The sequence below is a fragment of the Tubulanus polymorphus genome, chromosome 1 (genome assembly GCF_964204645.1).
Source record: "Tubulanus polymorphus chromosome 1, tnTubPoly1.2, whole genome shotgun sequence".
Classification (NCBI taxonomy): domain Eukaryota; kingdom Metazoa; phylum Nemertea; class Palaeonemertea; order Tubulaniformes; family Tubulanidae; genus Tubulanus; species Tubulanus polymorphus.
In genome coordinates, this window is record NC_134025.1 from 7,623,625 (window position 1) to 7,637,816 (window position 14,192).

The 14,192-nt window shown below is 37.3% G+C and overlaps 1 long non-coding RNA gene across 3 annotated transcripts; it reads left to right on the forward strand.

Annotated features, from left to right (window-relative positions):
* The first annotated feature begins 8,787 nt into the window (after positions 1-8,787).
* LOC141912775 (uncharacterized) lies at positions 8,788-10,868 on the forward strand. 3 transcript variants are annotated; one of them, XR_012620192.1, is made up of 4 exons: positions 8,788-8,884; positions 9,042-9,176; positions 10,028-10,169; positions 10,253-10,868. It is a non-coding gene; the product is annotated as an uncharacterized LOC141912775 (long non-coding RNA). The 3 variants fall into 3 exon arrangements; XR_012620194.1 differs by having other exon boundaries at positions 10,031-10,169; XR_012620193.1 differs by lacking the exon at positions 8,788-8,884 and adding an exon at positions 8,930-8,948.
* The last annotated feature ends 3,324 nt before the right edge of the window (positions 10,869-14,192 follow it).

A 14,192-nucleotide genomic window follows, 5' to 3' on the forward strand; every position in this document is an offset into this window, starting at 1 on the left:
AAAACCCCGCGATATTATGTTTACTTTCATAAACTGGGTTATTTTGCGGTTTGACAATCGTTTTCCTTAAACTCATCTTAGACGACTAGCTGATTTGAAAACGAACATCAATGATAGGATTATGGATACCAAGGTTATTTCTTCAAAATGTCACCGAGACCAAAGCCCAAGTCTATTTGTTCTGCATACGTGTCATCATTTGTTGCAATATCAGTATTGAAGATGACGTCATGAGGATTATGGTCAAACCATCGAAAATAAATCATTAACTACAACCAATTCGGAATCGGTTGGTCGTTCTGAGCTTGTAATTTTCGAGATTTATTCTGAGTTAACTAAGTCGGAATAAACTGGTTTTCTTACAAATAAGTTTCCGTGACGCGTTCGTACGTATTGTAAAAATAAGGGGCTGTCCATATAAGACGGCACAAAATTGCAGAATTTCGACCCCCTCCCCCATGTCCACAGAATACCCACTCCTAGCCCCTCCTATTGTCCATCGGACAAAAGCAATTAAAGACATTGGACATGGTCATGTCAAATAATGTTTTTTTCTTTCACTTAATCATTTATTATACACCTTCGACTACAGTTCGTTATACCATACATTATCTTGAAGACATATATATTACAACTATTTCCCCCTTATTCGTGTAACCGTCGATCTGTGAAGGTAAACCCGGTTCTCCGCCATCTGTAACCGGCTGGTTGTTGTATCGGCAGGCTGGCTGGGGAACTAGCATTTACACCAGCGGTACAGGATTCCATCCATCAGGAACAACAAGGCAGTTAAACCTTATACGTACAATCTTTATTGCATCCCGGAATGAGAATGATTATCATAGCTTTACATAGTCTTTATATACAGAATCATGAGTATAATGTGAGAACTAGGTGTCAGACAAGTTGTAGACATCAGGACTCGCAAACAAACAACTAGTGACATGTTTGAGAGACATAAATTAATTATCGATGAGCACTGACTACAGCTAATTATTGTGAAAACATATTGAGTAATGTCATATGTTGATTACGACCTTAAAGCACATATTGACACTATAGTCATAAGTTATATTGTATTATTATTATTATTATTATTATGATTATGATTATTATTATTATTATCATTATTAATATGTAGTAGAGCTATGAAATGTTATGAACTGTTCGATATGACATTGTAGATCTATATGATTACGAAATATGCAAATTATATCAGGGTGACATTCGAAGTTGAAGTAATCAATGTAATCAAAAATACATAAAGATGTATTTTTGATGTAATGCACTTAATGATTTGTTCTGGCTTACAGGAAAATGAGGATGTTCACATCCAAACGACCCCATCCCCCTTGTCCACAAAAGTACAAAGTTCACAAACCCCCTCCCCCTTGACTTTGACGGGAGAAAAAAGTTAATTTCTTTTTTGTATCCGTCATCCAATTTATCTAAAAAGCAAAAAAGCTAAAAAGCATCCCATTCGCGCCAGCGGGTTAATATGCTGGAAATCATGGTTGATTTGTACCCAGACAGCGGTCACAAGAATGTTCTCTGGGTAGGACTCGTCTGTGGATGGGAATGTGGGAGAAACAAACAACACGCACTATGTTTACAATTTCTAAAATGCTCCAACAAAATTAATGAGCAACAAATTGAAACAATGACATGTCTTAAACCCTCATGGTTTCCACGGTTCAATGTATAGAGTACTGATTCGGGATGTTGACAAAACAACAGTAGAAACTTCTCGAGTTACTTCCCGAACCTAATGGCTCGGAATGAATGCAGAATTTCTTTCAGGCTTCGTCCCAGAACACGTGAAAGAGATACTGTCGACACCATTAGTCACGTGCTGTGATTAATGAAGAACATTCACCTGCTGACTCTAACGCCAAATGTGATCTTCACAAATAAACTTCATTATGAGAACAAATCGATGAGGTAAAACCAGACGACTAGAGGGTAATTCATTTCGTTGTCTTCATTAATCTCCATTAGGTAAAGGTTATGGGCCATAGACTTCAAATTCCGAGTTCCTATTATTCACATTACGATTGAGACCTAAATATAGTGTAACGACCTGCTTCGCTCAATTACAGTTCATATTTACTGTTTTCTTCTCCGTGTGAAATATGAAATCTAACTCCACGAATCTCGCTGCTAATTTCGAATTCGCTCGCTTTGCAGAACGTATTCATTAGTGAAAATCTTTAAGTATAAGCATTCACGATTATGAACTTTTGTATTCGAAAGCGCGTTTTTCTAATAACGTAAAAAGAAAAGAAATAAGCTGAACAGTTCGGCACACGGAACGGTTCGGGTTACACATCGCAAATGTCATTGTCATCTTGTGATAATGATCTACATAGTATTTACGATATTTCGAGGACGCTGGAATGGGAGTGTTTTCCGTGTTTGAAGCTCAAATTCCACCAAAATAAGCCTTTCTCTATAACGAATTCAGAAAGGCTCGTTCGTTTGCGTCAATGCTTGTACCACCATTGTTTGATCGTTCACGGCGCCTTAATCAACTAAAAGGCAATCAGATATAAAAATAACATTATTACCCAGAACAACGCAAAAATATGGACTTTATTTTGACGAATTGACCCGACCAGGACGAGTGAATTATGAATTATGAACGACTCCATTGTTCGTTTCGTTCACTGGAATGGGTCGTCATGGGGTTCCCACTGTTGTTCTTGTTTAATAAGCTATGGTTTCATATGAATTGCTTATAAGCTGTAATTCTAGCTAAACAGACAAGAACTAGTATTCTTTCGACACTGAATTACTTAATGGTCTTACTTACATGATTTGCGAACGATTATCATGATTCACGCTGATAGTGATTATACCGTTTACGATGTAAGTTGATGTAATCAATTTTCACTGACTGAAGTAAGGTGATCTGAAAAAGTTTTACTTTCTTTTTAAATGATTAACTAACGGTAAAAAGTAACACGATATACAAAATACAGTGTATCGACTTTCTCTTAGAATATATTTTGTGACTTTCTGCATTAATTAAAAAGGTCTTAGAAATAAACCTGTGGATACGTATGTATGGTTATGTTGGTATTTAACTATTCTCCTAGTATCAAATTCCTGTTTGATGTATTAGGTTGGGTGAATTCTAAAAACCGCAGTGGGTTTCGCCTGAAAATTGAAGAGGCCATAATTGTACATGAATTGTTAACTCTCCAAAAACTGGATAGAGATTCGATGTTTTTTAATCTAATCAATGATATCGCTCGCCAAAACAGAATAATTCAAGTTCAGTGTCTTCTTATTCAGCCCGAGGTATTTCCATCCAAATTTAAGATACTTATAGTAATCTTGAATTGTTCCTGCTTCGGCGTGCTTTATAAAGTACGATATGTTTTTCAATTGGTTTTATATAACCTGTTCATTAGCCATTTATAACCCTCGTGTGTCAAATACGCGCACGGAACTTTTGTTTGATAATTTGTATATTATGCCGATTTGGGCCGCTTCACAGTTTGAAACCCGATTACAAAACCGTAATAAATCCACAGATGATTAACACGTTTCTAAATGATCCTTTCATTCAGAAAAATTCAGACGCCTGCACATTCACGCATGCATTGTTATTTACATTTAAAAGCTGTACCAAGGAAAACCCGATCAAGAATAACTGCCGTAAAGATCCATTTGCAAATGCCTTCATATAATATATATAAATCCTTAGAATTTTTGTTTGTTTTTGACAAATTGATTGTGTCATTTATGAATTTTAAAGCCTGTCACGACGCTTAGTTTTCAAGTGAATTCTTTTTCTCAATAATGAACTAATCGTCCTTTTTCATGACGTATTGTACAGTATTTATTTGTTTTTCAGTTCAGTGTATATATGTTACACGATAGACATCGACCGGGAAGGAAAGTTTTCAATAATCAAAATGCCTATCTCTCACGGTAAAGTGAACTGGTGGACAAATCCCCGAAAACAACAATCTTCTTCACGGATACGCGTTTCTACCAATATTGAAGAACGTTATCTTGAAAATGATCGTATGGATGATGCGTTAGACACTTGTTTGGATACATTTGAAAAGGAAAAGTTGCGAGTGAAAGCCGACCGGGAATTCATGATCAAACAGGCGAAAGATGATGCACAGCGTGTCTTCGACATGAGAAGAGTTGTTGAACGATTACAGGCTGAGCAAAGAGAGAGAAAATTTCAGGAAGATCATGCGAAACGGAAAGCCAGTGGATGGCGGATTGCTCGTATCCATATGGAGCAAATGGCTCGCGCCAAAACGGCGAAGTCACTGAGCGCTCTAACCGCATCGAATAGCACTGCTTACACCCCTGACGAATGCGTCCGACTCCCATCGAGGAGATCAAAGTCGTCTAGATCATTCGCATCACCACCAAGTGGAGAAATAAACAACAACGACGAAGCTTTAGACGACGAAGATGATTATGGCACTGAATCTGCATTCGTGCCACCATACCGTTCATCCCGACCGTTCAAACCTCCAACTAGAACGCCCAAAGTGCGACAAAAAGTAGCGGATACAACAGCAATATTCGGATCAAAATGCCAAGAAGAAAAAAAGTCAAAACAACGCCCCCAAACTGCATTTGCGCGACTTGCTGATCGGAAAACTCCGCGTGTAGCAGGTTCAAGGGGTCGCTCATACCAACATCTTAAGACTAGTTTACATATTGACAGTAAAACCGACAATGAAAGAGACCAAGCCAGAAAACAAGCAATGAGTAAACTACAAGAAACCAGAAAAATGGAGGAAAATCGTTTAAGATCCCGCATCGATGCATTTTATAAGGATTTAGATGGTTTTGTTACACGACCAAAACCTCTGGAGAAACGCGATATTGAATATTCCTTGTGATACAATATGTTGATGAAAACGATGCCGATTGTCTCCGTCGGGTGATATAATGAGCGATGGGATGAATCTAAGAAATCTGATGAAGACCATCAGCGTCATTTGTTCTGAAAAGGTCACTGACTTCACCACCAGAAAGCTTGTCACGCGATTCTCTCTCTCTCTCTCCACATTAGAGCCTTCAACCCCGCTCTCTCAACTCTCTCTCAACCTGCGCTCTCTTATTTTCTACTAATTCATCATCTGGGTTATTGATGAAATAAAGATTTTGACTATATCGACCTCAACTAAACCAAATAATAACGCCTGGATTGAGTATTGAGTGTTGGCCTCCATCTCTGTTCTAGGCCAAGAGGACAATTACTGAATAATAATTAATTGTTCAATTTTTCAAACAATTGAATTCAAAAATATTAAATTCTTTACACACAAACCAGGATGAAATATTTCACAATTAAAAGTTAATCTGAAGTAATGATTTCTGTCCATCGCTTTCATTGAAATAGAGGCGCCCAATTGTAAATGACTTAAATATTCTATTCATCTTAATTTTTACGTGTAATTTCTTGTTCCATTGTTACTTAATTGGTTGTATACGTCGTAACTTTTCGGTAAACAACTAAACACAGCTAACTTTATTCAACCTAAAAACACCTCTTTCACGAAGTCTACTTCGCACCGCCTACGACGATATTTGCGCTTAAGAACATTCGTAATTGCCATGTCACAGTAGACATTACGGCTTATATTACATGATGTATGTCCATAGTATCCTCCCTCGGCAGGGATTCGTACCTGGTGGCATCACTTCTGTACCGTGGCAATCTCAGGATGCCATCAGGTTCGAATCCATGCCGGGGGAGGATGGGCCATTGTCACTGGAAAAATGAACCACTTCTCAAACAGGACTGGAAGTTGCTTTTTCGAACTCGCAAATGTTTTCATGGTTTCGACGATTAATACGTTGTGCACTAATTACGACTTATGAAGACAATGACTTAGACTTAGTTGGGACTCAGAATTAAATGAGACGATATAAGTTATGCCCGAAGTTATGTGAAAGACTTTCAGTGACCGAGTTTGATTGTATTGCACTGTATAAATGCGATTCTTCCAAGAACGCAGACACTAGCCATGTCTGTTTCTGTAGTTCTGTCGATGAATAATTCAAAATAGATTCTTTATATTTTACCTACCAGTACACATGTGTGTATGAATGATAAATGAAAAAGTGGCTGCTGAGCAGCTTATTTTTTATGAACCAAATCCATGTTTCAGATGAGGCAATGTCAAACGTTTCTATCAAGATTTGTCAGTTCAAATGAGGGTTTCAGAAAATACGAGGTTTGTAAACGATTTTAGAAGCTATTGAAGACTTGTTGAGCGTTTTCTGAGCAATCACTCCTATGGGATCCTGCTGCAAATGAAAAACACGTGATATTCAATATCGTGTGCGTGCTCGAGATGTTATCTGTTTGGTACTTGACACGCAGTGCATCCATTATAAATGAGTGTGATTTTAAGCGGCGTTTGATCTAGACTATGTGACTTCTAGCCAAATATAAGCTACGTCATACTTAAAAACGAAAGGAATGCTCCATTTGATAAATAGCATTTTTGAAAAATGACCTTTGAATGATGTCTAACATTATAGAATCAAAATTTCTAAGAAATATTCATGAATGTTTCGAGGAAATCCCCAGCTACACTAAATCAGACATTATACATACAGACATGTATAAAAGCAAATGATAGGTCTACATTTTGTTCGCTTGGTATATGTTCCATATGGCAATCCATTTACGTAACACTGAAAAACTTGTATATATGTGTGTATGTGTTTCAGGGTACAAGATTCAGATACAAAATTCAGAATAAAAACTTAGAACCCGTGGAACCCATCCTCGCTTGCCAGGGGTCCGGTATCACTCCCGAACTCGCTTCCCAGCGAACAGCTTTAGCGTAGTGGGTTCGAATCCGGCCTTGACTGGTGAAGATGCGTGGAACCTAGTTCAACGTGCCGGGTATCTATAGAATACATATTTCTACATTTTCCTACAAAATAGGCTTTTAATAAAACCTTTATTGCTTTCCACAATTTCTGCTCGCATTTGGGAACGTCCATCCGATAGGGGATACAGGCGAACACCGTTTTCACACTTTGGAATAACTTCATCTTTCCCAGGAATAAGATAACGAATCGTTGGAATAGTTGAAATCCGAACAGGCGCATCTATTGACTGCTGGAATTTGATACTCATTACGCCAACAACCATTATTAACGAAGTAATAAACAAACAAAAGAGGTTTTGTGATGAATTAACTTTTTCATATTTAATAATCCGGATTTCATCATAATGTTATAATGTTATAATGTTATCAACTCTTGGAAGATAAATCCACCATATTTCGAGATTATTCAAACTGAAAATCACATTTAATTAAGGGATTTCCCTAATTACGCGCGCATAGAGATCGGATTAGCTTCATGATTAAGAATTCAATTAATTCGTGAGTAACGTCATGCAAACCTTCGGTACTGTGTAACACTCGCAAGATTCACCGCAAGCCTCTATCCGCGTTGGTTCACAACTATCATTTTTCTTTATCATACCGGCATCATACTCCCTTTTACTATAACCTCTCCTGAAAAAGCACAATTCTGTCCGTGGTTTAATTCATGAATTGACCTTTTTGTTCCGAGTGGTTGTGTGTTCCTCCGAGGGATAAGAAAAACCGAAAATCGTTTAAATAGGAGATGGTTGAGAAATAGTAAATAAAACGCGGTTGTTGACTTACGTACTTGCAACATTGATTTTCTTCGCACTTGACGCACGTGGTCAGTACCCAAGTTCCGTTCTCAGTGGTTACGTAATATTCGCTGTCCAATGTGTTGAGGAAATCTTCTTTGATTTCTGCAATAACCAAAACAAATTAATACAAGACAAATATGTTTTCAAGACTAAACGATAAAAGTCTGATAAAAGATAAAAACTATAAAAAACAAATAAATTATCTTATAACTAGATGATAATTTCTTCGGAAAAATGTGGTTTTCTCTGGGGGTAATATTTACCTTCAGCCGTCTCAGCCGTGAAACATTCACCAACGTGACCGAAAATGTACTGCTCGGTTACAACAAATAGTATGAGAAAGTAACAGCAGAACATTTTTAATTTCATCCCCGAGAACATTGTGAAGAGCGTTCGATCTTTGGTTCTATCTTCAAAAAACCATGGAATGATTGAAAAGAAAAAGTAGAATAAGATAATAGAAAATAGACTAATTCAGTTTCTTCACAGTGTTAAGTTAGACATTTCAGAGTAATTTTTAATTATGGTTAACGACACCTTAGTAAAAATTAAAATCCACAACTATGAAACTGAATCTGCATAAATCGCCTGGGAGTGGCTCTGTGCCTTCTGGAACAGTGATAATCCAGTTCTGTTCGATTCCGTTAGTCGCTAATTAAAAAGAATTGCCCACAATAATTCCAACATATGGCACTTTTCACTTGACCCTTTAATCATTGTCGAGAGCAGAAAGTGGTGTAATTGGACAATTTCTATTGCAAACATATTGTAGATCGTGTAGAATTTTTCATGGAATAGTTCACAGAATTAGTGAAGTTAATGAGGAAGGATATGGCAATTCAAGTACCACAGGAAACACCCGCGGGTACCGAAACCCATCGTGAAGAAATTCAACTTAAACGGTATTAGATTGTCATTACTAGAATGAAAAATCTTTGAATGTTTATGATGCAATGTTTTGGGATGTATTAGTGTATGTCGGGGTAGCATTCGAGGAACTACATCAAACAAGGAACCGCTAGAGGGTGTCATTTTCAACCTTCACGGCGGCGGCCGCGCACCTAGAGCGGCGCTGCGCGCCGCTCTAGGTGCGCTGCGCTACGCTGTCACTTCCTGGTTCCGCTGCGGAATTTAAACATTTAACTAAAAGATCCACAGGGACTTGAAAAAAGGATTTTGACCCCAGTATCCTAGGTACTATATATAAAAAGACAGTACCTAGGATACTGAGGTCAAAATCGTTTTGTGTCAAGTCAGTGTAAAGATCTGCTCTGTCATGTTTTTCACGTCACTTGTCTTATTCAACAAAATTGGCTAATTTTTTGCATGTCCTAATTTACTGCATGTTTAGGTCCTATCATTCAAAATCATCGATATCATCTCCAAAACCAAAGGGACGTTGAACCAGTCCAAAGTCTTTGAGAAATAGACACTGGCCCAAGTGTCTATTCGTAACTTTTGGAGCCTACCAACTTACCCCGGTATGGTATGTAGAGTAAATTACTGGGAGTTTTTCGGACGGGATTGTCTTACTTGTTTTGAGGGATGCTCAGATCCAGGGTTTCAACCTCTTTTCGGACCAGCCCTTTTGAAAATCTCACTACAAAAGATTCCACCCTACAAATGATCTCAGCATATGACAAAAGTCTGCAGCTTAGTGGTGTGTCGCGCCTGCCCCACTCAGTGCGATTGGACACTTTTCACAACGATAAAATGCCCTTGTCATATAAAGTGAACCCCCACCCCATTTTTCCCAGCCTGGATCTGCCCCTGGGATGCTTATATAGTCACATGTCACATTGCTTGGTTTTCACAAGCATTTCTTACTTACTTGCTGGACAGATAGGAGATATTTATTTTTTGCTGGAAACTGCTCGTGAGAGTGTGTACATCTGTTATTGTGAAATATGCTGTCTGGGTGATCATGCACATTAATTTTTTTCTTAATTGAGTTGGCCCCCGGGTTAAAGTTAATACCACAGTCTGGGCCTGTGTGTGTATCAGTAATCATGGGCGTCGCTAGGGGGATTCGGTAGTTAAAACGAACCCCCTTTTTTTGAATTTTCAAACGTCGACGAACGTCGGCTCATGGTTTGCATTTGCTAAATTAGCAAAATAAAATCAATACATGCAAAGACAAAGTAAACGGGAACCAGTCTACCTATAAACGGGAACCAGTCTATCTATCGGCCTCAGATTGCACCAGAACATGCCTGCTTGCACAAAATTTTCTGGGGAGGACACCCAGACCCCCTCTATTCCTAAAAATGAACTCCAAAAAAATCCTGGTGACGCCCATCATAATAGACATTTATGTATTGTCCACGTTTTTATTAGCAGGGAAGATTGCTGTTTTCGTATTGAGTCGACCACCAGTGCCTCCTAGGGTTATAAGTAAATGGATTGGCAGATAATATGTTACCAGGTTATGATGATTCATGGCTGAACTGGCGAGCATAAAGAAGAAATGCTGTGAACAGTTATGAGTATTCATTATTACATATTTATACAAAATCACATAAAATTTTGATAATTGACATACATTTTTTTATCTACTTGCAGCATACTGACAGAAAACTACAAACAGAGAAACAGAGTGGGAACCAATAAGACTTATCACGCTGTTAACTCTTCTTCTGAACCGTATCTGAACCGTATCGAGTGATTATAAGACCGTTGGGTGGGACTCCCTTTTGATGTGTTGATTCAACTAAAACAGTTAACCACGGTTAACTCGACACTTAGGGGATTGTGATAAAAGTGACGACTTATCCAGATGATCACTTACATTTGGCAGATTTGATTATAAATACATATTAGAAATACAGATTGTGACTTGAGTATTTATGTTTCAAACATCACTTTGACTTATCATTATGAGCACTTAACCAAATTTGACTTTGGATTGACTTCCTTGTACATCTCTGGAGTTATAAACATAATGATTATCAAACTGTAATCTTGGTTGATGCTTTATAATGGCTGATTAATTTGGGGACTGGTATGATAATGATGAACTTTTAATTAGTATCTGGTTAACGTTAAAATATGAGGTTATGTAGCTGGTAGATGTGTATATAGCAGTATACAGCATGTATCATCCAACTGCCTTATTTCTATTTTTTTTTACAAGTGGCATGTATAGATTGAATATGTGATTGAAAAATGAAAATAAAGCTTGAATAGTAATAAAGTCTTTGTATGGAAATTTTCGTTTTATCTATCTGATTCCAATGTGGATTTTGTTTCTAAGGAAATGGAGATTGCAGGTGATCCCAGCCCTTCACACATTCTATATTTATTACATTTGATCTCGCATAACAATTTTATACGACGGAATTTATCAAAATCAAACTACGAAGTTTCGGCTGTTGACTCATCGGCGAAAAATCCAGACCAGACTTGCAGGATATAGAGGCCATTTTCTCCCATACCGTATTAATTCGTTTACAGACCTACTTTAATCAATGCAGGAACTAGAGCTGCCAGTAGCCGATGCCTGAATGTGGCCCTGCTTTAAAATCATTGAATTTCCCATCTAACAATCTTCCATCTAACAATTTTAATAAAAAATGCACATTTTTATTACATATATTAATAAATATTTGTCAAAAACATATTGTGTAATTTTTATCTAATTATGATTATTGACGTCAGGGGAATTTTTGTGAACTGAGTTCAGGTTTGAAATTTCGAAAAGATAAAAATTGTAGAGAATTTACTCAACCAAAAAGTTCAAAGAAACCTATGGCTGGCCCATCAAGTACCGTAAAATGCAACGTTTACCAACACTTACTTGTCAGGATCACTGGGGATAAGGCCATAAGGGTTATCACTGTAAACATGGCAGAAAAGATTCATGCGTCTTTTAAATTAATCTGAAAAAAGCGCCTAGATCGTGATAAACCCCACTCCGTGATCGACATGAAGAAATGACAAGTTGTTTTTGGAGAAATAAAAAGATATTGCATTTGCAGCATATTGAACATAAACAAATTGACAATTTTGATGGTTTTACGAGAGTGTTGGTTATTCAAATGAAATGGTCACTTGGAAATACAATGAAAGATCACCAAGTTTTTGGGAGTACCCTTTTCAAAGCGCTCTTTCGAATTGTGCACAGGCAAAACTAGGCGCTGGGAACCTCGATCCTGGCGACATGGTAGGGAGGTCAAGTAGAATTGTTGCTAAAAGGTGTTTTTATGATCTTTAGCAATGTGAAGACATTTCTAGCTATGGTATAAGCAGCAATTTGTTCTTTTTAGTGCACAATCATAAATGAAACGGATCCACCTGTACTATGCACAGGGGTTCGTATCAGAGTTGTAGGTAATGATAAAACGATAATCTGTTAATGCAATGTCTATAGTATATATAAAATAATATAATATATAAAGTTATTTTATATATACTATAGACATTGCATTAACAGATTATCGTTTTTACATAATCTACAACTCTGATACGAACCCCTGTGGTTCTATGGTTTGAATTTCAGATAATTGCTCGTAGATTCGTAGAAGTACGTGAATAATATGAATAAATTGACCTTAAAATTGTATCTACTTGCACTCCAAATCAAAATGTAGGGGGTTACCTACTTTGGAGAATTGGGGTTTTTCACCGAGGGGACATTACCTATAGGGGATCTTTAACTAGGTGATTTTTTTTACCCCTAACCCTTTTAATTAACTAGTGATTTAAAGAATTGTAGACTGAGTTTAGATAACCGAATTAGATACATCGATTCGTAATATCAATATATAGTGGCCGAGTAATTATTCGTTATCACCTGGTACGCTTTCCGTGATCATATTGTGTACGTACGTAATTGAAGGAATTACGGGGTCATCTAGATTTAATAAGGTTCAATGTATAATGGCTTGTAAGCTCTGGTTAGCGGTAAAAATCCCCAATTCTTCAGAGTAGGTAAAAATCCCCCTCCTTTTGAATGAAGTGATACAATTTGAGGTAAATTAATTCAGATACACATATCCAATTTATTTATATTTTACCGTGGAAAACCATAAGGATATCACGAGCGTACAAACTATAGTATACACTAATTGCATTAAAACTTACAACAAATTAACAGTTCATTAATACCAAATTAGTACTTTAAGTTATAGCAGTTAATGAAAGGGTTCATCGCACATTTAAAATTTATCGCACTAGCTTGAATCTAAAGTATTTCAAATTAAAGGTTCATTATTTCTATTAACTCATGGCATCGCACAGCTGAAATACAAGTTAACACGATTTCACAGTTCAAAAATATACCATTTCAGTTCGAATTGTACGATATAAAGAATAATAAGTTCATTATTCTTATCAATTCTAACAATTTATCTTATTCTAAGAGTTAACTAATTCACCCCAACGAAAGATTTCATTGCGCAGTTCAAACATATTTCAATCTCATTGCAAATGAATAAAATTTCAGAAACATTTTGCTTTGAAATGTTCTTGAACATCATTGAAAAGTGGGGAATTTTACCTACTTTGAATATTTGGGGATTTTTACCTAGAGAATTTTTACAGAGGGGGCTTTTAACTACAACCGTTAGCTCTTTGCCTATGCTTACTTTGAATTACGACAAATTTAAATCGAACTGTTTTCCGCTTGCTGCTTTCAAGTTTTTAATTCCTCACCAATATCCTTTGTGAACTTTGCGATGGCACCACCGCTTTTTTCTCAGGTGTATGTCATCCATGCTCCTTTGGTTGACAATATAACAGTTCCTTTAGTGTACACATTCTTACAGCGGAAGTCAGAAGGTACATACGAGGATTTGTTCAATGCCATCAGTGAAAATGTCGATGGTATTGATCCCGATACAGTTATAGTGGACTTTGAGATGTTCATCACGCGTTAAGAGCTGTCTTCGGCGATGCACTGCAGATTCAGGGTTGTTTTTATCACCTAAGACAATCAACCTGGCGCAAGATACAAGAGCTCGGGATGGCAAATCGGTAAGAAAATGACCTTTTTTTAATTTTTAAAATAATTGAATGATTTTGTACAAATTGTTGTTGACTCATTTACTCTTATGTATTCAGGTATCAGAATGAGGACGATTTCAAGTTATTCTGTGGGCTTGATGGTTTGGCATTTCTTCCCACTGCGGATGTTGTGGCGGGAATGCAACATCTACGAGATGTTGCCCCAGATGGTTGTGATCCTCTTATTAACTACTTCGATGCGACATATGTTAATGGAACATATAGGGAAAGAAGAATCGGAGAAGAGAATCGACACATAATACGGAGAATTGCTCCGAGATTCGCACCCGAGAGATGGAACGTAAATCGAGCAACTTTAAACTCTGACCCCAAAACTAATAATGTTTCAGACGGATGGAACAACAGATTCCGCAATTTGATTGGGCACAAACACCCTTCTATATGGCGCGCCATCCGTACCATTCAAATGGAACAGAGTGTCACAAGCACCAAGATAATGGAAAACGCCATCGGTGGAGTTCCACAACGACGGGTTAGC